Below are 27,740 nucleotides of genomic sequence, written 5' to 3' on the forward strand. Positions count from 1 at the left end.
GGGTGGCTGCGGGGAGCGGGGCCGGGGCTGCTCCGGCGGGGCCGTTCCTGGGCTGCCAGCGCCATCTATAGCCGGGCTCGGCCGCCCCCGAGCCCCCGCTGCCACCGACCAGCTTTGGGACCGCCCTGTCCCGCTCCAGGACAGCGCAGCCCCCGTGCCGGGGCTCTCTGGGAGACTGAGGCTGCCCTGAGCATCACCCGGCTCAGCCCCACATCCCCGTATCCCCCCATCCTGCATCCCCGCATCCCCGCATCCCCGAATCCCACATCCCTGCACCTCGCATCCCCGCATCTCGCATCCCCGCATCCCGCATCCCCACATCCCCGAATCCCACATCCCCGAATCCCGCATCCCCGCATCCCGCATCCCCGCATCCTGCATCCCTGCATCCCCTCATCCCCACATCCCTGCATTCTGCATCCTGCATCCCTGCATCCCCTCGTCCCTCATCCTACATCCCCTCATCCCTCATCCCCTCATCCCCTCATCCCCTCATTCCCTTATCCCCTCATCCCTGCATCCCCTCATCCCCTCATCCCTGCGTCCCACATCCCCGCATCCCCTCATCCTGCATCCCAGCCTGTGTCCCACCTCATCTCCAGACGTGGAGATGTGACTGAGGTGCTTCCTTGCAGGACAGACCTCTCTCACCTTTGTTTTCCTTTTCTCTCTGTTGCTGCCTCCCCAAGTGGCCTTAGGCTAGCAGGAGGCACCAGGAGGGTCAGAGCCGGGGCCATCTGGTTCAGGAGCTTGTTGTGACCAGTGTCCAGCCCCAAATGGAGAAAAGGGAGGTTAAGAAATGCCAGAGTGGGCATTTATTAGAAGGGAGAAAAAAACCTCTTGCTTTTGTGCAATATTTTCCTTAGTTTCCATCATCCAGAGAACGAGCTGTGCCCTCCACAAGAACAAGGTGACAGGCTGACTTGACAATAATTTCAAACTGAGCCCTCCCCAGGGAGGATAAAGAGGTGGTTGGTTCTTTGCTGAGTTGGTGGGAGGGATGGAGAATTTTACCAAAAGAAAGCTCAGGCCTCCTCCGGCTGAAGAACCTGCTATGCTTGGAAAAGATCCACCAAATCTCTGTTAAGTATTGAAAATACTGAATTGCTGTTTTGCAAAGACTTGCCCCAAAATTTAGAGCTACATTTACAAGAGCAAACAAGAGTGAAACGATGGTACAGGTGTTGCCACTCCTGTCACACTCTGGCTCTTCTCTCTGCCACTCCTGCCAAGAGGAAAGGTGCTACCTCAGAGATGGTGCCTCAGCATTGCAGGGAGAGGGATGTGGAAATACCTCTGACAGATAACAGAATCAGAATATTCTGAGTTGGAAGGGACCTACAGGGATCATTGAGTCTAGCTCTTAAGTGAATACAGGGATCAAACCCAGAACCTGGAGCAGAGAAGTTGGCCTGACCTCCCTGGCTGCAGGGAGCTTTATCAGGGGGCTGTTTCCAAGTCAAGCATTAGCCACCAAAGACAGTTGAATATAACACACTTTCTTGCCTCATTCCTCACCTCAAATGAAGGAGTTTGGGTAAAGTTGATGTGGCCAGCACCCTTTTCCAAGGGTGTTAGGACAATACTGAGGTGGAAGGGATGGGTTACCCACCTTGTGACAGAAACCACGTTACCCAACCAGTACATTTCACAGCCTGAAGGGCCAAACACAACATTTCATCACTGCTTGTCACACAAGAGAGACACCCCATCTTTTATACCTCCCTGAAGACAGCTGAAGCTCATGCTAAGCCTTGTGTGCACACTCAACAGCACTGGATGAAAAGACCTTTCCAATATCCATCTTGACCCCTGGAAATTCAAAATTTTGTAGCAAACTGAAGATTCACATTTGCTTCTCCCCTGTTCTGTCCCTGAAGAACCCCAGGTCAAAGTCCCCTGCTGCAAAAGGGGCTCTGAAGGTCTCACCATCAGCTTTGGAAATAAAACACACTCTGTGTTTCTTTTCTCACTGAGATGCCTGCCGACCTCTTCTCTCATGTAACATAAAACTTTCACGCTTCAACTTCTCTGGGTTTCTTAAAGTAACACTTGGAAACACAAACCAGTCAACACCTCGGGGAGCCAGGGCACTTGGCTGAGGCACTGCCCTGCTGCTAAGCCAGAGCTACACAGCAGGAGCCAGAGGACCAGACAGCAGAGACTTGGGAAAAATGCAGGTAAGGGCTCCTTGCTAGGCTGTACAAACCACTGGCTATTGCTGCTTCTCCCAGGCACGTTTCAGGTCACCATAGTCAGGCTTTTCACCTCCTCTACACCTCCCATTCCTGTCCAACATTTTGCCTGTCCCTTTCCCCAGCTGCCTTCTGGACATAGTCCTAAAATGCATCAGTAACAACACTGGCAGAGCTGCAGTTGACATTGGTTGAGCAGAGAGAATATAACTGGAGAAGATCTCCGAAAATGAGTGTCCTCACATGCTGTACGTGCTCTCAGGAGAAATGAGACTGAGCTCCAGCTTATCTGGGCTCTGGTCAAGGCACCACTGCCACAGAACTGAACCATGACAGGTTCCTTTGCAGCGTGGAAATTGCCAACCACATTTAATTCTGGGGGAAACAGGACTGAAAGCATAGATTGCTTTGGATTTTTGTTTCCTGGCATTTTTCAATACATTTCACATGCTGTGTTCCTGGTGTTTAAAAGTGTGCTAAAGCCATTTGTTCAGTGGGAAGAGATTCCTTTGCCCTTCCTACAGCAAGTGCTTGCTCTTGAGGGGCAGCTGGGGCTGCTCTGTCCCTCCCAGGCTGGGGTGGGGTTTTGTGGCTCCCAGGGCAGTGCAGGGAGTGGTGGCCAGGTCAGGGAGCTGCCATCAGCACACACTCACAGTGTGCACAGCAGGAACTGAATATTGATTCCCAGCAGCTATTGCATCACCAAGCACATTTTTGCTTTTCCCCTTGTTCCACGAAGCCTGAACTGCAGCTCAAATCCCAGAATGCCCCTTATTGGCATTTCTTACTGCAGTGAAAGTGCGGTTTTGCCCTGAAAAGGAGCTCTAGAAATGGTATTATTGGGTTCCACATTTACTGTATCTTAGTGACTTCCCAGAAAATTGCCTTAGCCTGCACACAAAGGAGTCGCTCTTTAGTTGCAAATTAAACCTGAGATCTAAAAGTGACTTTGGGTTCTGTTGCCACCAGGAATAAAGACTCTGCAACTGCAGCTTTGCTAATTGTTCTGTCAATTACTGCAAATTAATTTGCTCATATTTATTTATTGCTGTCAGAATTGCACTCAGAGCTGCACAACACCCCAATAACCACAGCTTTGCTGTGGCATTCACAGCTTTCCTTTGGTTTTAACAAACACAACTCTTACCTGCTGATCCTGCAAGGGAGGCAAAGGAGGTCAGGGCCTAATCCAGCACCCACCAGCCTGGCACAAATGAGTGTTGGATCTGACCTCTGGCAGATTTTGAAGTTTTAACAAAGTTGCGAGGTTTTTTTCTTTGTTTTTAGTTTTGTTTTGTTTTCTTGTTGTTTGTTTTTTTTTTCCCTGAGGTCCCATGATTTTAAATGGGGAAAAATCAAATTTACAAGCAACCTCCCTTAGCCCAAAGATCTTCTTTCTTTTATTGTAATTAGGCAAGCCCTGCCAGGTGAACTCAGGTGAGCTGTATATAAACCCAGTTAATATAATAACGACACGTGTGATTGTGTGTAATGTGGCAGGCAATTGTACACTAAACTGGAGCGTTAGTGGTCACTGCACATGATAACTCACTGTGACACCTCTTATTTTCCACTGTACAGAAAGAAAGAAAACAGAATAATATCCTTCCCCGTGGCTCCCTGTATTTTACAAAAAGCTTGTCATTAAAGAAGTGTAATTTTCTATTCCAATCTCGACAGAAGGTTCTTTTGCATAAAATATTCTCCTGCTCTCTGCCCCTCATTCCCTTGGGCTTAGTTCCCAAAAGACATTAGTCCCCTTTAGAGCAACCTCCAGAGGAACGAGGCGCTCCAATTCACCTAAAATTCAGGGATATCAAGTCTGACAGCTCCACATGCTGAACTCCTGATCTAAAATGCCCTCTGCTTTTCAGATTCCCAACAGCTGAACTCTTTCTTTCTTGTTGAAATTACAATGAGCAATTCGAGCTGTTTGCATATTAGAAAACAATCAGTATATGTCAAGTAAAATATCAATATAGATTTTTTCCACTAAAACCTATGTATTTGTGTATAAATGAATCAGTTATAAAATGTATCAAGCCAGACAAATAAACATTTTATTATGTATAGTTGTAATACTAAAGTTATTCATCATCTTGCAGTGAAGAACTGTTTTATAGGAAATATCTAGTCTTTTATATTTTTATAGAGTGGTTGAAATATTTTGCACAAAATGCTCTTAATAAAAAAAAAATCAACTTTTCCCCCTGAAACAAAATTTGTTATTAAAAATTGTTAACTTAATTAGCATAATCCATTTTCCTTGGCATTCCCCGTGCCTGTTTCTGCTGATACTGTTATTAAAGATTTGATCAGAATGATGTTTCGAATTATTTTCAAATTTGTTTTGAAAATCCCATCTTTTCTTCCAGGAAAGTCCCACTAAAAAAAAATGAAAGGGAAACTTGAAGAAGGATTCTTGAAAAAGTCTTGAGGTTTTTTTGGAACATATTGCAGAAAGATATTTTTTAGAGTTGGAGTGTAAAATAACCATATATTCAGTACTAGAGAGGAGACAATGTACAACTCTTTATGGCGCTTTCTTAAAATGCTTTCTTTAGTTTTGAGCAGCTTTCTTCATTTCTGTTTCCAGGGAAGGCATGATTGGTTAGAACTTTTCAGATCATCCATCATTTAATACTCTATCACCAAAGCTTGGCTGGATTACCACTGCTGAGAAAACACAAACACATTTTTATACAATAGATGTGTTTATTTTAGTGCACATTACAGGTGTGCACGCCCAGGAGCGTTCCCTGGGAAATGTGTTCCTGTAACACAGAACTATACAATCTACTCTCTGTAAAGTAATGCTTACTCACAGATAATTGTGTATAGGAGGGATAGAGGCAAAATCCTTCATCTCTGTGCAATTTTGTGAGCCAGGGCTTTGCAAATGGAAGTTCAATAGAGCCACCCTGGCTGGAGCTCAGCGCGCGCGGGAGCCGCGCAATTCTTATCTCGCTGGTGGCTCTCGCAAGGGAAGATATGAAAGTCTCATTCTTTCATAAGAGAGCTGCATGGAATTGAGGATTGTATGCTTCTGGGGAGACTCACTGTATAATATCAGAAATTGCTAGACGTTTGAAGACAGAAATGTCTTTCTCCTTTGAGTACTGCATCCTAAGTGCCAGCCAGAAATGATTTATACATGCTCCTCCTTATTATGGACTACACATAATAAGGGCATGATAGAAATCGTATCTGCATAGATTCAGGCAGTTCCAAGAGATCTGCTGCCAGTTTTGTTTGACAAGACACTCAATCAAAATTGAGCCTTTTGAAAAGGTTCAAAATATTTCAGGAGGAACCTCCTGCATTTTTAAGACCCAATATTTGTATCCACGTAACAGAAATCCTAAATGAGAGCAATGCTAGCCTATATTCACCCCAAGCTGCATTTTGCAAATAGGAAAATATTTTGAGTGTGGCTGCCAGCATCTTAAAATAAATATTTTATTCATTTCATAATTTCAATAAGATCCAACACATTCCTGTTTCTTTTTTCCTTCTTTGGAAAAATACGACACAGGGTAATAAGGTGCTGGGAAAAGAATCTCAGAACCTTTTTTATATATTGTTTTATTAATTGGGCTGAAGGAGTTCCATTATACTCCTTATTGCCTCTACAGCTCTCTTCAAATCCTACTTGATCTTTGAAATGCAGGTCATTTTCCAAAGAAGCAGATGCATAAAGAAAAACAGAGCACTTGTGAGGGTTTTATGCAGACAGAAATTACAGTGATGGGAATTGACATTCCTTAGAGTGTATCAGATTTTCCACGGAATGTTTCACTGCTCCCATCGAGGCCCGGTTCATCCAAACTTGAGAAATCCCATTACAGTGAGTAAAACTACTCAAAGGAGCAAAGCTTCACAGGACTCACCTCTGACAGGCAAGGAAGGAGGGTAGATCTTGACCTTAAAAGCCCAAAAGCAGCTCAGCCTGAGGGATTGGCTTGGCTGTTTCTCACAGAGTTAAACTTCCCCACCACCTCCCACATCTTGAAAATCCATGGACATGCAAGTCATTAGGCTGCTCCTTGAAAAGCTCTTTTTCTGAGACAATATCGTGCAGCAAAATCTGAATCATGTGTAGGCCAAGAGGCTGTGCCAGAGCAAAGCACTGAGGAGTAAAACATTCACTCTTCCAGCACTTACTGCACTGACAGCTTGATAAAGTGGTTCAAGGCATAATGTTCAAACAGAGGGAGGAAAAAAAATTAAAAATGTAATAATAAAGTTAAATGTAACTGTTTTAAAGTATAATTCTTTGGAGAGCTCAGTTTTATGTTGGGCCGGCATTTGAAGCTGCACTAGTCATTATTAACGGGAAGCACAGATAGAGGAGATTTAAATCACTAAAGTAATAAAATCTGAACGAGGGCTAGCACCTTGAAAGGCTCTTGGAGAGAAGATTGCATACAAATGCAATTAAAACGATGCTTATAAAATACTAAGATGTTAATTGGGTTTAGTCCCAGAAGCCCCAGCAGTACAGTATGTCAGAAGTTAGCTGGTTTGAAGTTTAAAAAGAGTGGTTTAATTTGTACACCTTGTCCTAATTACGAAGCTTTCTGCAGCCTGTGTATCGGCATGGTTTATTGTAGCTTAGAGCTTTGTAAAACAAACACACACCAGTTAATTGGGTTATTGCAATGGAAAATTGGGCTGCAGGACTGAAACCTTCCTTGCTAGTGTTTTTTTACAGCTTGTAATGAACGCTCCAGCAATGTCAGGATAGACTGATTTGTAAGGTGTGCAGTTTACAACTTGGTTATACCGCTGGTCCGAAAAATAGGTGATACAGTGAAAACAAAGACTAGCACGATATAATGTTGCTGAGTTGGTGGGTTGAAGCCCCAGCTGGCTTATTTATATCTTGCAATCCCCCCAAATACTCCAGCAGGTCTGAACTCTACATTCCCACATTTGAGAAAGGACCATAATAAGGCAGGGAGAGAATGCCATGGTTGTTCAAGGAGCCCATGGAGGCTGTGAGCACCTGCTGGGGGTCCTGTGAGGTCGTGTGTTTTTCCTCATAATCAGTAAATAAATACTTAGAATAAGAACAGAGTAATACAGAGAAAGGGGCAGAATGGGAGACATTGCTGTTCAAGATTTGCTCGAGACCACTCACCTCAGAGTTCATTTGTGCCATTCAGCTGATGATAATGATTTCTTTCTATGAAGGGCACTTTCCAAATGAAAATCCAGCCTCTTCCCTCCTGTCTTGCTTCAGTCCAAACTTCACAGAGCTGGGGATGTCAGAGCACAATGTCCTGATCCCTCAAACTCATACTAAGCACATAAAAAGTTGCATTTCTGAGGTCAGTGGACTCACCATAACAGGGAACATTTAGCAGGAGAGGAGACCAAACCCCAGCCATCAGCTCAGGGCTGATCACAGAGACAGAGTGACCCCAACCTTTCCACCCTGCTCCAGCTCTGCCATTCAAGGCCAAATCCCAAGAAAAGCTTAGAAACCTTAGGAACCCTCAGCTGATGCAGGTGTGACAAAATGACACAGCTCTGATTTGTGTCCTTGTTGTGGGGACTCCCTTCAAAAAATGGCATTTCTCCCCTGCTGCCCCAGGAGCTGCTCTTAGTCACTTTGGGACAGGTTTCTGCTGGAAGCAGTGAGGTATTCAGGCTCATCTGGGTCTAGACCTGCTCCTCTGCAGGTTGGATCTGTGTCTGTTTGGAGAAGTGTGGGAGCAAACACCGAGGGAAAGCTGGTGATGCACTGGAATAGTGGAAGGTCTAATTCCCTGCATTTTTCTCAGAAGTGTGACTGCAACAGAGCCATGGCCAAAGTCTCTGGCAGCAAGCACCTGACACACTGTATATCAAGGACCAAGTCAGGCCACAACAGAGCCAAAGTAATGTGTGACCAGTCCTGCAGCCACCAGCCCACAGGAGAGGGGAGGAATGTCCCTTCATGATCTCATTTATATGTAATATTCATATCATTATGGGCACAGCTGGCTGGTTAGGCATTAAAAGACCACTTTAATTGGTCTTCAGGTAGCAAATAAGTTGCTGAGAGGGAGGAATAGTCAAGCTATCAGAAATGCTAATTTTTTGCAGCCCAGGTGACACGACTGGCATCAACCCATCACATACAATGGGCCTAACATTCTGCACACACCTCACAGAGCTTAGGGATGTGTAATAGCATGTACCTATAGAGAGTCCTTAATACATACAGGAAAGTGAGATAGGGTTTGTATCATTGCCACTGGTTATGTTTGATGGCAAATAGGTGCTTAGAAATTCCAGGGAACTCCAGGTTTCCAGGCCAACCCTTCCCACCTGCCCCAGTAAGCAGCCTGTCCTCACAGCTGTCACTTGCCTTTAAAGGTTACCAAGCCCCACATTTTCCAGTCTGGAGTAGCTGCCACCCACATTTACATGCTACTTAAGGTACATCAGGGCACAATCTCACCTCGTTGAGGAGGGGATTTACATGTACAGCATTTATAGGCAATACACATATATCTCACGGCCCAACACAGAGTGAAAATATAATTATCATAACCATTGCCACATTGCAGGAGGCTTGGGCATTCTGAGGCATAAGTCTAATTAGCTCTAAACTGTAGAGGATTTGAGGGTGGTAGTTTCTTTTTGACTTACTGCTCAGTGTTTGGTCTGAATATTCAAAAGTATTGTTGCTTTTTAAAAGAGCTCCTTCATGGCTCACTGTGTCATGTCAAAACCCCCTTATCTTGGTGACTTTTTTGCAGAGGTCCCTGCAGGCGCATTAAGATACATTTTTAGCCTGTTCTGTTGATCTCTCTGTTCTGGCTTCATTGTTTATAAATGCCAAAGACCAGTGCTGCAATGGTAACACTTTTTATTTTTTATTCACCAGGATTTGCAAGCAGCGAAGTTATGTAACACTAAAAGGAGACTTACATGCACTATTTCCAGATAAATGCATTTTCTGTGTGCTGAATTCACTTCAAAAGTTTATGATATTTGCAAAAATGGCAGCTCGAGTCCTTATCACACAGGTCTGCCAGCTTTCATTGTGAGCAGCGTTCCCTAAAGTCAGGAACAGTCACTCTTTGCTTCCTGTGCAGACAAAGAAGAGGGAGATGCCCTGCCAGGACACAATTAAGATTATAGGTGGACTGAATGGTGTTCAAGAACTCCTATTCCTATTTACTTAGATGAGAATTTTTTCCCACCTTCTCCTCGGGACCCAGCTGATGCACCTAGAATCCCCTTTACAAAATATTGATTTTAGGATGTTAGATCCATAACAATAATGGGGTAAAAGCCCAAGTCTGTAGGAGCACCTATTACAGAACAATTTATTTTAAAGGATCTCTGAGAGCCAAGTGCCTGTAAACTCGTTTTTTTATAGGAAGCCAAGACTCAAAGTCCTTTTTTAGTTTCACTCTCTCTACAGAATGAAAGCTTTGATTGAATAAGAAATAATGAGCAAAACCTTCAAGGTTGAGGCTTTCCTCTACTAAGAAGCACCACAGGATTCCCAGCAGCTGCTGACATCCACAAGCACAGCTCAAGTGGGCTGCACATTATGCCAAGTGCTCCCGATGCCACTTGAACCCTGACGTGCAGCTCCAACCACAAATAATCTGCTGTCTCAAGAGCCTGCAAACAAGCTTAATTCCTGGGCTTGCTGGGGGGGATCTTTTTGCTACTCCTAAGGTTGCATCTTCACATTACAGCCAAGTCAGTTGACTGGAAAGCCTCTGGCAAGAGGGAGATCCCACCACAGCCCCCATGTCCAGCCACGTGCCTCTGTGTGTCCCTTCCCTGGTGGATGTATTCATCACTGGACAGCTCAGGCATCAGGCTGACTTGCAAAATAAATGAATGTTTTCTGCTGGAGCAGTCACTTGAGTCAACTAATTCTGTAAGGACACCAGCTCCGAGGAGTGTCATCTCTTGAGCATTCAGTCATTCCATTAAAAACAGGGAACTTGCAACAAAAATAATCTTCATTTTCTCACAAATCTGTTTTGGCCAAACAGTCGAGAGTTGGAAGGAGCGTGATGATGGAGGATTGAATGGAAAATTCTCAGCAAGCACTTTCCAGTGTGCTGATGACTTCTTGTAAATGCATTGACAATTTGGAAACTGAAGTCAATATTTCGAACATCCATGAAGCCATTGAGCTGCTGAGGTTGCCTTCCAAAAGAGGGCACTGCTGACCCCCTCCAGTCCTGCTCCTCTCTCCGTCTGAGTATCCCCCTCAGGCCCACTGCCTTTTCCATCTCGGTCTGGCTCCTCCAGAGGTGCTGCCAGCCCACCTTGTTCCCCTCACTGTTCTGGAACGGGAGATAAGTGACACACTCCAGCTTGCTGAGGGCTTTGGGAAAGTCATCGTGCTGGAGGAACTGTAGAAGTCTCCTTGGGAATAGCAGCTCATATTTAACCTCCCCTAGATCATGTCAATGTGAGTCTGGAGAGAACAGGTCTTTCATTTTTCTTCCTCAGTAAGCCACCATATGCACCTCATCCCCCACTTAAGCTAAGAGATTGATGTCTAAATTGCTTAACCCTGGTGTTTTTAATTAATTAGGTCTACTCCATAGAAGGTTTAATACAGTAGTTTAATTTAGACTTTGCTCAGTGCATGATATAAAATCCAGATTTATTACTATTTTTTATCAATTTTTATTTTTATATGATTCCATCACATAAAAAGACTAGTGTATGTTATAGACTTTAAAAAGTGATTCCCTGTAGGTATTGTAAAGTACAAGGTCTATTATATGATAGTAGTGTGTTTATAGCTGAGTTTTGGTGCATTGTTCAGGAATCCCTTCAAAGACGACTTACAGAAAAGACATTTTATTCCATAAAATAGTGAGGGAATGTACCTGTTCTTTCTAAGTATCTTCTTACAGTGCTTTTAGATAATACTATAGTGTATGGGATAACCATTGCCTTAAGAAACTCAGCACTAAAAGGAAAACACTTTGAATCTTTAGAGAAAAAGGGCACAATAGTTTGTTGATGGCTCTTTCATAAAAGACCTGCAAAGCTGTAATCTGGTGAAATTCACCATTACGTTTGGTTAATGAGCAATTTGTTAGTTAACAGATGTTGTTATTAACATGAGAGGTACCTGGTTTATAACAGCAATACTTAATCACGGTGTGGGGTGGCAGAATCATTCATAAGAGCCAGTGCAGTGGCATTGTGGCAACTGTAAGTGCTGCCATGTGGGAACACAAGGTGAAGGGGTCACATATCTATCCTGGTGCACGTGTTTGTGCTCCATTTGGGGGGATTCTGGTGCCCTTTGCAAAATTAAAGCAAAAGTCCTGTCAGAAGAAATGCAAGCGAAGACTGCATGGAGATCATTTCAGTCAGAGAGTTTGTTATATTCTTTTGATTTTATCAGTCATATTCTATTGTGTAAATCTGGCCCCATGAAAATGTGTAGAAGATCCTAAGGTACTGAGATGACACAGGAATGGAGGTCACACGAGGACCCTACCCATCCAACAAACAAATCATCAGGTCCCTGTTTCTATAATGTAACACTGCCAGAGACTTACAGGAACTTGGGGGATGTTTCCCTTTTATGCAGGAGTCTGTTTCCAGAGCCTGGGTTTTCAGATGATTTGTTTTTGTGGAGAGTCACACAGCTTTGGCCCAGATTTATTTCCCAGTATTCCAGCTATTAGGTCAGTACTCAAAATCTTTGTCCTCTCCCTTGAATTTTGTCCCAAGGAACCCAAGCAGTTCACTTTTTTTCTGGAGGAAATAATACCAGAATATTGCTCTTATTTTCCCAGAGTGATAAAGAAATACAAGGGCACTTATGGCTCTTATGAGGGAAACAGAGCAGAATGAACACACCAAGGGACTCTCACATTGCCTCTCCTGCCCAGCTGCCAGCTCAAAGCAGGATCAGGCCATGCCATGAGGAAACCCTACTAAATTAAACCAGCAAAACAAACAAGGATCTTCTAAATATTAACTTAACTTTCTAGATGAAGAGTTAAGTCTGGAAAATCTCAAGGTTTTCATGCTAAGTTTAAATCCTTCTAAGTCCACAGCTACTCCAAAACACAAGCAGTGATCACAATTCATAAGAAAATAATGTCTTGACGCTAGCTGTAAACCCATTTAGAAAATTCTACCTAGGAAGACCCTAAAAAAGGAAACTGGGATACTTCATGTCACCAGATTTCAAATCATGAGAGTAGCAAGCAGGCAGGAAGGATTCAGCTGCACTTGATGCCTTTTGCTTCCAGTTCACCAAACACTTCCTCCTTCCTGTAAGTATCTATCTGACCTGAGCAGATCTTCAGCCAGACAACCTTCATTCCTGAGTCAATATTTGCAGTCCCTGCACAGGCTGCTCTAAAAGTGGTGGCAGCTTAAAGCAGGTTATTGATAAGCTGAAGACATCAGAGCCCCTGGCAGCATCAGCACCCAGCAGCATTTCAGCAGCAGCTGCACAACAGACGAGGAGGACTTGGAGAGAAGCCACTGCTCAGTACAACCTTCCTGGATTCTCCAGGGGAAAATCACATAGCTGCCCAATGGACAGTCCTTCCAGAAAAGACAGTGGATTCCAAGGATGCGAAAGAGTTCCAGATACTCAAGTTAGCAGCCCAAGAGTATCCCTCTGTAAAGCAAGAAGAGTGGGGAAAGAAGTGCAGGTTTTATTTCTAACTCTTTCCTAGCTAGTGTCAACTCAAAGCAAGAACCCTCAGTATTTATCATGCAAATATATTCAGGCAGGGCAGTTGACAATAAAGGCGCAACAATATGTGGTTTGACAAAAAGCTCTGTTAGAAGAAGGAAAAAAGTGCAGGTTAAAAGGTAAGCTTGTGGCTTAGATCCAAATCAGCATATTGACTCAGCTTTACAGATCCCCAGCCCAAAATGAATTCCACACAATAACTAAGCAGTTGCCTTCCAAAGGTGTTAAGCCTATTTGCGCTGTGTTTGTTTTGGAATGGCCAATAAAACAGCTTTAGATGATGTCAAACAGTGCTTAGGCCCATACAGAGGCAGACAGCTGCTCAGATAAATACTCAAGCCCCAAACCATGTTCTGTTTTATAAGTCGTCAAAAGCTCTTTGAAAATCTGCTTGATACGTAGCTGGGAGCTAATGCGACTTCCTCACACCTGCCAAAGCGCTCTGGGCAGGTCAGGAGCAGGCAGTAAACTCCCACACTGGTCTGAGCTTGTGCTATTATTTCTTCTTAGAAATAGTATAGAGCTTTCTCCTGTCTTTCTGAATAGCAAACTCCATATGACACAAGATCAGGTGCTGCCACATAAAAGCTGCAGAGTCACAAACATCTACCACCAAAGCTGCCCAAATGCACTTCCCATCATTTCACCTGAGACATGTTATTGCCAGGCCAGCCCCTCACACAGTTCCTTCTCTCTGGATATACCCTTTTCTCCATTGCTGCCTTTGACCTATAAATAAAAACCCCTCAGACTTGAACTGTGCTTTTAGCCTTGGGTTTTCAGAAAAATGTAATATGCATTTCAGGTATAATATATGAAAAGCACTGTACAAGCTCTGAAGAGAGAATCATCCCAGTGGTTTTGGGATGACAGAAGGTTCCAGTCCTTATCTATTAATCTGTTAGGAGTGATTTCATAAAAACCAAGAAGGTAATCAGAGTAAAGAGCTGAAGGTGCTCTGTGGTCCCACATTCAGTGACCATATACAGCCCTAAGTGGTTGAGAAAACGCTCCATGTGCCAAGCAAAACACAGGAGGTGCTTTAGAGCCTTACAGGACTTAACATTTAAAATCCTGAGTGTAGAACCAGGCACTGGCAGAAAAAAGAACTCAGAGGGACAAGTCCTGGTGTCCTGTTTATCTTTGCTGTGAATCAGGAAAAGGGAGGGAGGGCAAGAAGCACGCTGCTGAATTGATGATGTGTTTCTGTCAGACAGGGCTGAACCAGACTAATGTGCCACCTATAGCAGCATTCTCCTGGGCACAGAAGAAGGAAAAGCTGCCAAGAGATGTTTGAGAAAAAATATCTGTGGGTGGGCTTCTTGCAAATGCTTGATTCCAACACACCAACCTGAGTCCTTCCTTGGAAGACAAAGCTACAGTTCTGGGCATCACATAGACAGTTTTGATCCCATAGTGCTCTGTGTTGCTGGTTAGGAGAGGTGGTTGGTTAATGGAACTTTGCACAGATTCGTGTCCCTGCTTTCACTTCAGGGGACTTGAACAAATGCTTCAAAAAAAAAAGCCCCAAAGCAGCAAAGTGGAAAAAAATCAAAGGAAAAGACCAGTACATCCTTTGTCCATAGTGGTCTCTGTTCTATGACTTATCCAAAGTGTGGATCAGAACTGCTAGGATTCCTCAGAGTTACTGAAAACCAACACAGTTACTTCCTTCTGAAATGTTGATGAGGAGTTGAAACTTTCAGAGAGAAGGTGAAAATTAAGGCAGATTGTTTGATGGCAATAATGGTTTCTTCAATGCAACACGATCATTTGCTTTTTAGAAAGAGGAAAGAAGGGATAGCATGGCCAACACCAATCAAACCATTCACAATGGCCATAAGAGATGGAGCTGAGGCCTTCAAGTACTACAAAGAAGCCAAGTAGGGTAAGGAGAAAGATGACAAGAAGTTGGATACAAGTGCAAAATTATTTCCTTTCCATTCAACATAATAATAGACCTACAGCTGACCTTGAAACTTCCAAAAGGTGCCCTTGTATTGAGGCCTGGAAACAGTGGAAACAGCAGAGGCCTTCTGATCTCTAGGAACTTCACTCACTCACTGAACTTTTGAGCTGTCATTTCCAATAAACTTGGCTACAGATGAACCAGAACTTTTTTTTTTTTTCAAAAGGAAGACTATTCATAGTTTGAAAAAAGAATTGTGGGGATTTTTTCCCTTTGTCGTTCCATTTGACGTCCAAAAAAACTACAATATCCTTGTGGAGTAGAAAGCGAAATAGATGGAAGAGGAAAAGCAGTAAGAATAATGTTACAATGAAACCACGAGCAACAGAAGAGGAAATGTTAAAGACCCCAAACCCAAAGAGAAAAATCAAGCTAAGAGCACGTCTTTAAAGCAAGTGAGACCCAAATGTGCTTAGGGAAATTAAGCGATTCCCTATACGAGCCACTTTCTCATTTTAAAATGGGCTGATAATGATTAGCAACCAGCATATTAAATGAATATCTCTTTCTACTATCAAAAGTTTTAACTTGCCTGTACCAGACTTGACTCCTAAACCCAAGCAGTTCAGGAAGGTGACCTGAGATGACAGTAGAGGATGACACGCTATTGACTACAGTGAAGAAGGAGGAGGAACGATTGTGCCTATCAATTATTAAACAGAAAGAAAGGAAGGACCTGGTGAATAACTAATACATGGAAGGTTCCACCTCTGTGCTCCTCACACACTTTGATAGCCTGGATTTATAAGAAGGAGAAGCTTTACTCTGGGAAAAAAAACCCAGAAGTGTTAAATGATCAAATGGTTTCTCTTTAATTAAACAGTCATAAAAAACTTCTTTGCTGACAATCTGACATAAAGCAATGTAGTCTTTGGGGTACTAGGCAAATGTTCCCCACATTATTCAGATTGCAGAGCACAGGGTTAGACAGCAATTATACTAAAGACTAAATCCCTGAGTCACTTAAAACCTCCACAAAATGCTTGGTGGCACTGTTAATGTAGCCAGTTAGGAAAATCTTGGCTGATGAATGGGAAGAGAAACAGAACAGCAATAAATTCCTATGTCTACTCTGTAATCAATAGAGTTGTCTTGTACTTTATTCAAGCTGTGTGCTTTTCACCTCGTGCAGAGAAGCAAATCAAAATTTAGGTTACATTTAAGTCTGTGAGAGCCAAAGCTTTCCAAAGCTTCCTGAACTTGCCCTAGTTGTTCCCATGAGTTCTATACATGGATTTGCATTTTCAAGCAGAGAAGGATTGCAATTTTTATCTTGTTTCAGTCCTGCTCCCACTTCCTGTCATTCTGTGCCTACTGCATCTTGTATATTGACCTTTCTGATGTAGCAGAGATTTACAAGCAGAACTAGCTTGCTGAGGCCCTTTAGGTCCCAGAAATAGAAAGAATCTTGCCAGAGGTAGATGCATGCATGAAATGAGATAGCATATTCTACATCTGATAAAGCTTCCTTAGCTTGGCTGTCTGAAAATCATTACCTGCATCTATTTCTGTAACACGTATTGATCAAAAAAGTGCATATTTCTTACTGGCTCTCAAACCACAAAGCTTTAGCCAGATATGATCTGAACTGACATGTCTACCAAAATGATGATATTCTACAAGAAAGGCAAAGAAAAAGTCCTCCCTTAACTGATCCCTCTCACAATAGAATAAGCAGCAAATCTCACCAAATCTATTTTCTTTAACTCCTGATCCACTTTTAAGAACAGAAGTGCAATTTGCCTAATGACCTTTGTAACAAAGAAGTGAAAAAAAAAGGTTTCTAGGCTTCATTACATTGAGAGTAATTTGCAACAAGTCCTCTGACTCCTGTGGCATTACCTCAGCCTTACACCACTGCATCCAGAACTCCCTCAGCATCAGGGGAGCTGCAGCAGGTTTCCTTTGCTGCCTTAGATCCAGATCCCACCATAAATCTCAAGTTTCAGGTGGCTGGGAAGGAGGAAGTTTTGCTCTTTGAGTCTACCATGAGCTGGCAGGGGTAGTTTTTTTGAAAGGCAGTTGATATTTGCATCCATCTCAGATCCACGGAAAACGGTGAGGCACGGGTGAGGTCCAGACCTGTGGCTAATTTGTTTGATGGGAGAACTTCTAGAAGAGAATTTTGATCCAGAATTAGGAAGATAAAAAGTCAGGGAGTTGGGATCAGAGGTTTTGCTCTGACTCATCCTTGGCTGTCAATAACACGTAGAGTCACCTTCAGCTTTACAAGATTTAATGAAAGTGTTACCATCAACCTGCAAGGTGCTGAGCACTTCCAGCTCCTTTTACACGTGGTGAGAAGAGGAAACCTGCAGGATCAGGCCCTGTGGGTACCAGAAACACCAAGGGCCCCTTCCAAGTCCTGCCCAGGAGGAAAGATCCTCAGTCACACCAGAACCTAGAGCTGAGCACAGGCAAGCTGGCGTTAAGGCGCTGGTGTAGGGATGCCTCACTGAACAGTTGGGGTTTAATAGGCTGGATATTGTCCCAGCATTTGGTATTCATAGATAATAATAGAGATTAGGTTTACTTAATGTATTTGCTATTTAGGCAGATGATTCATGTTAAGCCATCGGCATTCAGTGGCAAACATCATTAGTTGAAATTGTGTGAGAGAAAGGCCCAGGAAGAGGAGCTGCAATCTGGCCTCTATCATAAACAGCTGTGTTTCTAAATCACCATTTTCGGGTTGTTTCCTGTAGTTGTTGGTATATACTGCACACTGAAAATTAGGCCTCAAAAACACTTATTAAAAATTTATACAGCTTATGACAGGCTCTTTCAGAAACATAACCCTTAGCTAATTCATGTTCACTTACCCTGCAGTTTTCTATTTATAATACTTTACAATTTCTGTGTATTTGTACTATAAATTATTCAGTAACATCAAGGTTTTTATTTTGATGAGAGAATTTTTGATGAATTTGACAGAGTAATTACTTCAAATCCTGTTCTGGATCGCTATGAAAATATTTAATTTTATTTACTCCAATAAATAATTAAAATGTGAGAGTAGCAAGCATACTTGCAGAGCCTTATAGCCTGTGACTTCTGTTTGCTTCTCCCTAATTAAAATAGCAATGTTTATGTGTGTACTGATTTAAAATGATAATAAATTACCAACTGGGAAGGGACATCTAAAGGAGGAAGAAAAAGGTTCTTATTGCAACAAGCACAGTCTTAAACACAAGAAAAATATTCTGAAGAAATAGGAAGCTATTGGTTCCCCAAGAATTAGAGAGGGGTACCAGAATCTCAACAAGGTACACATTACGAAGATTTCTTTTCTGGATTCAGAGTCTAAGAAGGGGCAGTCTTTTAGATGTTTCCAGCATATTAAGTTATGCTTAGCTTGAAAACAGGAACAGCTCCACTTACTTCAAGAACATTCATGCTCAGATTTAAATTAAAGTATTGAAGCTCTGTTCTGGCAGCAGCCTAAATCTTCTGCTAAATCAAAGATTAAAATTATAGTGTCTCTTAACTCTCTCTGAATTAATCCAAAGTAAATACTCTTTGCTCAGCTGAGGGCAGCTTGGGTTGCAATGGTCACTGGTGTGGGCTGCAGTCCTCTACCTCCTCCAAGGAATTTCCATGAGTCAAATCCATTTCTCAGTCTCATATGTAATTTTACAGCTTTTATGTCACAGGGTTCAAAGACAGAAAACCAGAATGTGTAAAAAATTGATAAAAAGAGAAAAGCCTGAACCCTCAGAACTTCTTAAGTATTTTACAGGTCACAAACAGGCCCATATTAAAAGTCTCTAATTGCATCAAGCATGGAGGTGCATATTCATTATCATATAATAACTGGTTAATCACCTCACCAGTTGGCTTCTATATACATTCCAACTCTCTCATCACTGCCAGCTACAGTGGTGATTTGGTTACCCCACAGGCTGGTCACTAATGAAACCAAACATTCTTTGACAAATTATTTGTATTTCATGAGGTTGGAGTGAGGTGGGGATGGGACACTGAACAAAGAGCTGCAAGGGAAAGTAGGTATAGTTTTCTTTTTTCAAAGCTATTTGCATAAGTGAAAGAGGTAAATCCCAGCTGATCCTAGCTGGTAGTGGAGCACGGAGATTTTTGGTGCTTTAGTTGCGGTAAGAAATGAGTAAGAGTCAACAAACTGTGGCTGAGCCAGAGCCAGTTGTGGGCACTTTGCCAGATTAATGCAAACTGGACAGGTGAGATGTCAGTCCAGTCCCACCTGGACAGGTGTTCACAGCTCCCCAAAACACCACCAGCTTTGAAATAAATTGGTGCCAGCATTAACAGAGAGGATATAATCCTAATATTCATAGGGCTGGGCACAGCCTTTGGCACCTACCACTACACCCAGTTACTCCATAACCTCAGCAGGGTCCACCTGTGTATCTGAGATACGAATTCCTTCATCTTCAAGTACATTCCCATGACACAAATAATTTGCAGGCTAAGCACCACAGGTGGAGATTTTAATCCCAAGCACAGCCCATGGCACACTGCAAGGGGCTCTGGATACAACAGGAGAACTCACTCCCAGCTCCTCTAAAGCTTGGGCACTCTCTCCCTCTCAGCAACCACATGCACACACAGAGACACACATGGACAAAAAAACACCTTGTGATTTCATGGTGAGCTCAGATGTAGCTGGAAGTCACGGCAGGTAATAAATCCTCGCTGCTGGAATCGGGTTGGATTGCCCGCTGGTGGGTTAATCTGACAGCACACCCTAATAACCCGACTTTCAGCTTGCTGCACGAGCAATTTCTGTGCAATGTGCCATATTTCTGAGGCAGTGCCTCAAGCTGCAAGGAGTAACACGTTCTGTCACAGGCTGTTGTAAACACTCGGGCTGCCCGACGTGTACCGTGCGCGATTCATCTGAGCAGAGACCTAAAATCTTACACCTGACTGTTCCGCTCACTATCAAGCCTAAATAAAGCCTCAATGGCAGAAGCAGGCAGGGAACACAAACCAGTTGTGACTGGTGCTCAGTTGTGAATGCTGAGGAGCACAAGACGTGGTGGGGCTTCTGTGCTTTTTGGAGACATTGGAAGGAGTGTTAAGGGAGGGTAAAGCCCAGGGAGGTGCTGAACACCCACCAAACACTGCCAGGCAATGGGAGAGGAGGAATTGGAGCTTGTCCTTTCTGGGACTGAACTCCTGGAGATGGGTTGAGGCACAATGTGATTTTCAGCTGAAGGAGGTCTGGTAGCTAAAAGGAGCACAGGAGGCCTCTTCGACTTCTATTCCTGGCCCTCCTATTGATTCGTTTGTAACCTCAGGAGAGTCCTGTCTGGGCCAAAATGTTCTCAGATTGGAAGCCAAAAGATAATTTAAGACAATGCAGCTGTCAAATAAGCATTTGGATTTTCAGATGTGATAATATCAAAGAATGGCAGAAGAATGTGATAGAAAGCACCTCTTTGGTAACATTTTACTTGCACTTCTACAAAGATATGAATTTATGGAACAGCAGCCTCTGTGACATGTAAAACAACATTTGGCATCTGTTTTTCCCTTCATCTTTCCCCCTTCATTTTTATTTTTTTTTATTTTAAGTGTGTGCAGGAAGCACCAAAGATTTTATTTTTCCTTTTTAATGGAGCGATTGTTATTGACTACCTGGTGCCTGTGTTCATAGGGTAGGAAAATAACCCAATAAAACCTACTGAACCTAAAAATAAAGAACCCAAAACAACAACAGGAGCTCTCTGTATCAGGTGCACCTGGAGGAAAGGAGCTGCAGTTTGTGCAGTCTATTGCACATAAGGAAATTCGATGCTCTGGTGGGATATAGTGTCTATATCCCACTGAACAAGGGACCTGGGACACACTGCCTGCTTGTTCCACCCCTGCTCTGGGCTACCCCATGCAAGGGAATGGCTGAAGTTACTAAAAAACTTTCAAGCTCCTTGGCTCCCATTAGTTTTCAAAGGGTTTGGCTGCTCTTTTTTTGCAAAGGGCCCCTGTCTCAGTCTAAGTCTGTGACAATGTGAAAAACAAGTTCCAGCACTAAAGCCATTTGAAAAGTCTGAACCAAGCTGCAGGAAGACCAATGGAATAAGCAGGGCTTGAAAATTTCCTTTGAAAGCTTGGAAAGTTTATGAAGCCTGAAAATCACAAAGTTTAAAAAATGCTCCTTAGTATCAAAAGCCCTGTCCATTATATTAAAAAACCTGTACCAATAAAACCTTAGCTGCAACAGGCCCAAGACCTAATTCACATTAGAAATTGCTTTTCACTGCATTTAAGCCTCTTGTCTCCTTTGCCAGTGTATTATTACTATTTGCAAATCATTAAATGCTGACTGCAAGGGAAGCAGGCATGCAGTGCAGGGTATAACTTCTATTTCAACTCTAGTCCCTTGTTGTTCCTCCTTTAAGAATGAGGGCATTAACTACACCTGGACATAAATAGTGCTGGAGTTTTGCCACCAAAAAACACTAAAGAAGATTTTAAATTGTGTAAAAAAAAAAAAAAAAACCAGGAAAAAAGAATCCTTCCTCCAGAAACTTCTTGGGTGGGAAATGACATCAGTCACACCACAAGGACAGGAGGAGCGAGCACATTTTATTAGAAAATAAAGATGTGAGTACATCTATGATGATGAATATAAAATGCCTCTTTTGGATTTAATTAGGAGTCACCTTTTCAGGGCACTGCTTTGTACCTGAGTTTTCACACAGCAAAGCATATGGCAAAGGAGCAGGAAGTGGGGATTAAGGTACATTTTAACGGGCAGCATGTTCAGCCAGATGGCCTGTTCCCTGCCCCTCAAGATCTGCATGCTTTTTCCCCCTCCAGAGTTATTTTGATTGAATTCTGCCCCAAATAAAAAGATTTAAAAGCTCATATTTTATGCTATTTTAATGCATACTTCTCAGCACACGTCACACACTTCCCCACGTACAGGCTTTTAAAACAGAAGTCTTGGCATAAAGGTGGGCAAGGATCCTTCTGTCTTTGAGGACAACAGGAACTCAAGACTTAAGAGTCCTTTCCAGGAGCATCCCATGCCTTTCTTTCTGACTCTAAGCAGCAGCAATAGCACCATGATGCCACTATACCCATGGTAACAGCTCCAAGGGAGGGCAACAAGGGGCTGGAGCTGGTAAAGTGCAGCACAAGTCTCTGACTGCCCCAGATGTGGAGTTCCCAGAAATTTTGAAGTATGGTACAAATCTGGAGGGACTTTTCTCCTTCTCCTTCTCGATGCTGCAGCTGCATGTCTGTTCCTCTTTACTGGCCCCCAACAATGCAGAGCTGTCCCAAAAGGCTCTGCCCACTCAACAAGCTGGTCAGAACCAGGAATTCCCATGGCCAAGCCATCACTGATGGCACTGAATGACCAGAAAAACATAAAGATGAGATAAAAGAACCATTGCTTGTTGGAAGAAGAGAAATATATGGCAACCAAAGAGTCTGGATGCTCTCAAGGAAGTGCAGCCAGAAAAGAAATCTAGCTCACACTGTTGCTATGTCAAGGCACTTTAAACTGTCCACCATTCCTTTTTAAAGCCAAGAAATAAAATGTGGAAAAAAAGTTCTCCAGAACTGAGATAACTGTGGTGAAACTAATTGTCAGCAGAGAAGATTACAGAGAAAACTTGGGAAGAGGCAAAAATAGGACCCCACATTATTTGGTGAGATTTGAAGAGATCTTTTTTCAGGGATCTGGCTAACAAATGCACCACCATGGCAAGGATCATGGCAAGGATGAGGCAGCTTTCAGCAGCCTGGTGAACTGGTCCAGTTTCACTGAAGAGTTAACCAGGCAGGTACCCAGGTCACCAGAAATCAAGGGCTGGAGGCACCAACCTTCCTGTCACACTGCACTGGAGCTGCTCTGGAGCCTTTGGACACGTGGAGAGAGACAGATGGTGCAATTCAAACCTCTCTAGTGCCCAGCAGCAGCAGCCCAGGGCAGCAGAGAGTGAAACAGAGAAATCCCCACATCTGGTAATGTACACAACCCAGGTATTGTCATATATACCTATGCTTCTGTATACACACAAACACACACTTATGTACATCATAAAATACAAAGCGAGCAAGCAAGCTCATTTTAAGAGAAATATGCTTTTTTTATGGCATAAAGAAAACAGTAATGATGATTACACTTCTTCAGCGGAAGCCTTCATGAATGCAATGTAAATTGTATGACACAAATGCAAGGATAAGGCTTCAAAATTCTGACAAATAGCTACTGGAGAAATTTGGATGAGACACTGAGGAGGGAGTAGTGGGAAACTTCCTGTGGCTGGAGCTGGACAGTGTGTAATGTGCAAAATTCATTATCTTAAACTTTTGGCTATGATGTGTAATTGTTAACCTCTGCTGTTAGTTCAAGGCTCCTTTCAGTAAAATATATGGGTTGCCATCAAAGCTGATTTGGATTAGGAGGCAAGCATGTGCCCTCACTTTTAGGCTATATTAATACACCAAAATCAATAACATGCCATGGCTTTCAGAAGTAGTAATAAAACACCCTAAAATATTCCCAGAATACTTCTATAAATTATTTGTTCAATGTATTTATGTTAAAAAGGTTGTCAGTTACAGTGCTCTGAAAGACTCTAAAATTACAAGTCATCGTATTTGTATTTGATAAACCCCCTGCTGTTTTGGGTCAAAGAGGGCTCCAGAATGGTGGGGAGAAAAATCATTATTTTGCCTAATAAATAAATTACTTGCCTATATTTCATGTATCACTAAAGCCTGCCAGTATTGAGAGCTTAAATAATAAATAATAAATAGCTCCATTCATTTATTAATAATAATGCATCTTTTCTTCCTCTTACCATATTTGAGGGCAATGGATTGAACAGTAATCAGGTGGAAGGACAAATAGTCAGGCCACTGGGAACATTTAAAATTTTCCAGTTTAAGGTGAACTTGTCAGCACTGACAGCCCTTTTCCCTTCTTCCTGGGCTGTGTGCTGTCAGTGGCAGGAGCTTTTGGGCCTCAAAACTGTGAAACCCCTTGGAAAGCTGATTAGTTAATGGAGTTTGTACGTGTGAGTGTTCCTCAAATGAAACCCCATTTTCAATTAGTCATCACACATACCTGTCCAGCAGAGCATGGAGGGAGCTCACTGCCCTTGTCAGGTTTAATGTTTGTGACGCCTCTGGTGGGGCAGCCCCATGCTGGGCTGTGCAGGTGGCAAACAAAGGCACTGGGCAAGGAAGGTGCAACAGGTAGGAGGCTGATCCAGATACACATCTCTCTTACCTTCAACAAACCAAGGAGATATGTTTTATTTGTGGCTCTTCTCAGCATAAACTGCTCATTCCCTTTCTGACATAATCTATGTCAACCTGACTGCTTCTAACAGTCATTCCTTTTCATGGCTCTCTGATTTAAGTGAAAATAAACACAAGCAGCTTGCTAGAGAGGTGGGGGTTTCTCAAGCTCTGAAACTACCAAATGCCCTTCTCCCAGAAGCGAGATATTGCAGCTGGCAGCCAGTGCAAGGAGTGGCACAAGTGTGTACGTGAGTCTTAGAGATTAAAGTTCCTGACATCACCAGCCTGTATGGATAAGTGGATGAGCACAGATTTCAACATGCCTCAATCCAACATCCTCCACAGAGGGTTAAGAGAACTCAAGCAAAGGCATGCAGATCATCACACCCACCACTGCTCCTCCTGAAGAAAAAGAGAGCTGGAAACTCTGTATCCAGGTCATGGCACCATCAGGCCTGGTGACGGCAAATGAACTCTCTTCTTTGTCTAAACACCCAGTGGGATGGACAGGATGTAAGCAGCCTCATAACAACCACAAAGTGGCCTTTGTCACTTAACTGGAGGGCTAGTCTTACTTAAGAGTCAGGAAGAAAGCACTTTGAATTCTCAGTATCCTTTGACCAGCACACACCCTTTTCTGACAAAATAAAAAGCCAGGAAAAGAGAAAACTGTCTCACCTGCTACCACATGCATCAGGCATGCATCAGATCATGCCAAAATCTGGGACCTCATACCCTTGGATAGGAGGGGCTACCAGCATTTCAGTTGTCACTTTTAAGAAAATAAAGTATGGTGGCACTCAGTCAGGATGTGGAGTCTTCAATAACGTGCCCAGCTACCCTCCAAAGGAATTTAATCACATAACCAACTTCACTTCCAGCTGCCTACAGAGTGCAGGCTAAAGCAGAGTCTTTCTTACAGCCCTACCCACTGTGAAGTGCAGTTATGTTTTTCTACAAGATTTAGCTACAGGGTAAAAGACTTCTAAAAATACAGATGTGAGATTCGGCATGATACTGCTGACCCAGCCCAATAGTACCCTTGATAGCCAGATGAGTTGGGTCACATCCTACCTCTTGTTTCCTAAAGCCTGAAGTGCCACTGGCTCTTTTCAGACCTAAGTAAATTGCTTCTTTTCTTTTGGCTACTCCTTAAGCTACCCTAGGCACCAAGCAAGGAAAGTAAACACATGGCAAAGGCACAATAGGCAGAACGGACTTGATCTTTGTTTAAAGCACAGGGTCAGCTCCTCACTGTGAGCAGATTTTCCTCTTTGGAAACAGGTTCATGTTTATGTTTTAAGTTCCAGCAACATGCTCTGGATTTTCAACATGTGCAGCACATCTGCTCCAACCCAGATTTATGAACAAATCTGCATATAATTGTGCTGGGCTAGGGTGTTGTTGTTGTTGTATTCCTCCACCCCCCACTTTTACCCACCCTTTAAATAAAATGGTTTTGTCCAGGGCTGTATAAACCCCCTGATTCCAAGCCATATAATTTTATGGACAGGAAAAAAAAAAAAGTTCTTTTGTATTGCACCTGAGCTCATTAAAACCCCCAAATTCCATAATTTTACACTGCCATGTGCTGCATATCGTATTTAGTACCTAACAGAGTAATTGCTTGCAGTCCTCAGAGTGAGTGCACATAAGGTGGAGAAATGATGGAACAGGTGGGAGAGCCACCCTGCGCTTGGCAATGGCAGGTTTACATCCCTGCCCAGCTGACATGAAGCTGTGGGGGTGAACGCTTCAAGAGCCTGGAATTAGGGTCCTTTGTTAGCCCTGTGCCAGGTGCCAAGGCCCAGGCATCAGCTCCCAGTGAATTCTGAGGCTCCTGTACCTCACCAGGCAAAGGAAATAAGTCTGTGGGATACAGACTGGGAAGAGGGAGAAGTCAAGGATAAGGGGGTCAAGGTGAAAAGTCCAAGATGCCACAGGAACCAGCAGCTTAAACAACTTATCCAGACAACCCATGGGAAAATAATCCTGGAAAAACTCACGAGAAAGTGAGTTTTTCCAAGAACTCTTCTGTGGAAATCTTCAAGGTTCCCTAATTTGCTCTTGAAAATCTACCAAAGCCTTTTGTGCATCTTTGCAAAGGAAATTGTGTCAAAGCAGCTGTTTCTAAAAAAGGGTTTGCACACTCTGGTCTATGAGCAAAGACTCTGTGAAACTGCTTTTGCCACCATGTCTTGGCTACATTAAGATCTTCTGGGGTGTGAAGAGGAGAGGAAGGTGCAGGTAGATTTTTTTTGTGGTCACACATTCTGTCCTGGTGGCTGTACACTTTGGAAACCAAATTCCCTTCACTTGGCTTGTGGGCTTGCTCAAGGGACCCAGTCAGAAAGGTCACTGTGATCAGTGCTCCAAGGGCACATCCCAGTGATGCTTGTCTCAGTCCATGGACTGCCCACACTAATATCTCAGGATATATTTAGGCCTCCAGCCTGTAAGAGAGGGAGGTTTTTAAAAATCCTGTCCATGCATGGATTGCTCAAGGGCACATAGGAAAAGTGTAGCAGAGCAACTCATTTTAGCCATGGCTCCCAAGTCCCACCCATGTGCCCTAATCACAGCTGGTATCAGAGCTGCTGATAAGCTCTGAGTGATTTCCTTGGGCCTGGAACTGCAAGTGTGCTCTGCTTGAGATTCTCCAATGTCTTATCTGCAGCCTCTTGGATAGTTAAGATTAGGTAGCCAGAAAAAAGAGAAAAAGACACTGTGTTTGCAAAAAAAATGTGAGCAGGGGCTGATTGAAACAGGCATGTGCCAATGTACCGCTACACAGGCAGGTTGTGTTTAGTAGCCTGGTTTCCTAAGGAAGGAAAATGAACCCAAAAAACCAAAACAGAAATCTCTTGAAATTATTGAAACCAAAAAGTAGGTTTTACAATGGTCAGAAAAGACTAATATTTTGGTAACACGTAACTGTGCTCAGCCTTAAATGGTGGGAAAGGTGGAAGGCTGTAACCTTGACATTAGGAAACTTCTGACATTTAGAGTTTTAGAAGTCTCTCAGCTAGGAGCAACTTGTTTCCTTTTTTTTTTTTTTTTTTACTGTAGTCCCTCCTCATTTAAAACATATAATGAATGTGAACAGTCATCAGTCTGTAAATACTGGGTTTAAGTTCACTAGAGCTTTGTTGAGATATCCCTCCTAGGTAACAAGTCTGTGGCTCATTAGTCCCTCATTAGCAAGATAGAAATAAAGACACAAAAGGAAAAAAAAAACAACCTTTCTCCAAAGATATTGTTGCAGTCTAATTGCCTGCAAGGAATTCTTAATAATGTTTACTAATGCCTTTTCAGCATTGCCAATTTTATAATGTTCCAGATGTGACGTTGCTGTTCCCTGCTGTGATATTACTAGGTCTGCTAAGGCACTACTAAGTTTGCAAAGATTTTAGCCCCATCTTATGCCACTGCCTTGAAACAACAACCATTGGGGGTTTCCAGCATCATATTTGTGCTTTTGAAGAAACAATCAGAAAACCCCTGTCTGATCCACAATTTCTACAGAACTAAGTAAATTCAATCCCAACCCACACTGGCTGAAGCCAACAGCCCTGGGCATCACAGCACTATCAGATACACTCAGCCAGATTTGCTTTTCTTTTTAGTT

The sequence above is a fragment of the Pseudopodoces humilis genome, chromosome 17, assembly GCF_049639895.1.
Source record: "Pseudopodoces humilis isolate 2021_Gansu_Grassland_sample_001 chromosome 17, ASM4963989v1, whole genome shotgun sequence".
Lineage (NCBI taxonomy): Eukaryota > Metazoa > Chordata > Aves > Passeriformes > Paridae > Pseudopodoces > Pseudopodoces humilis.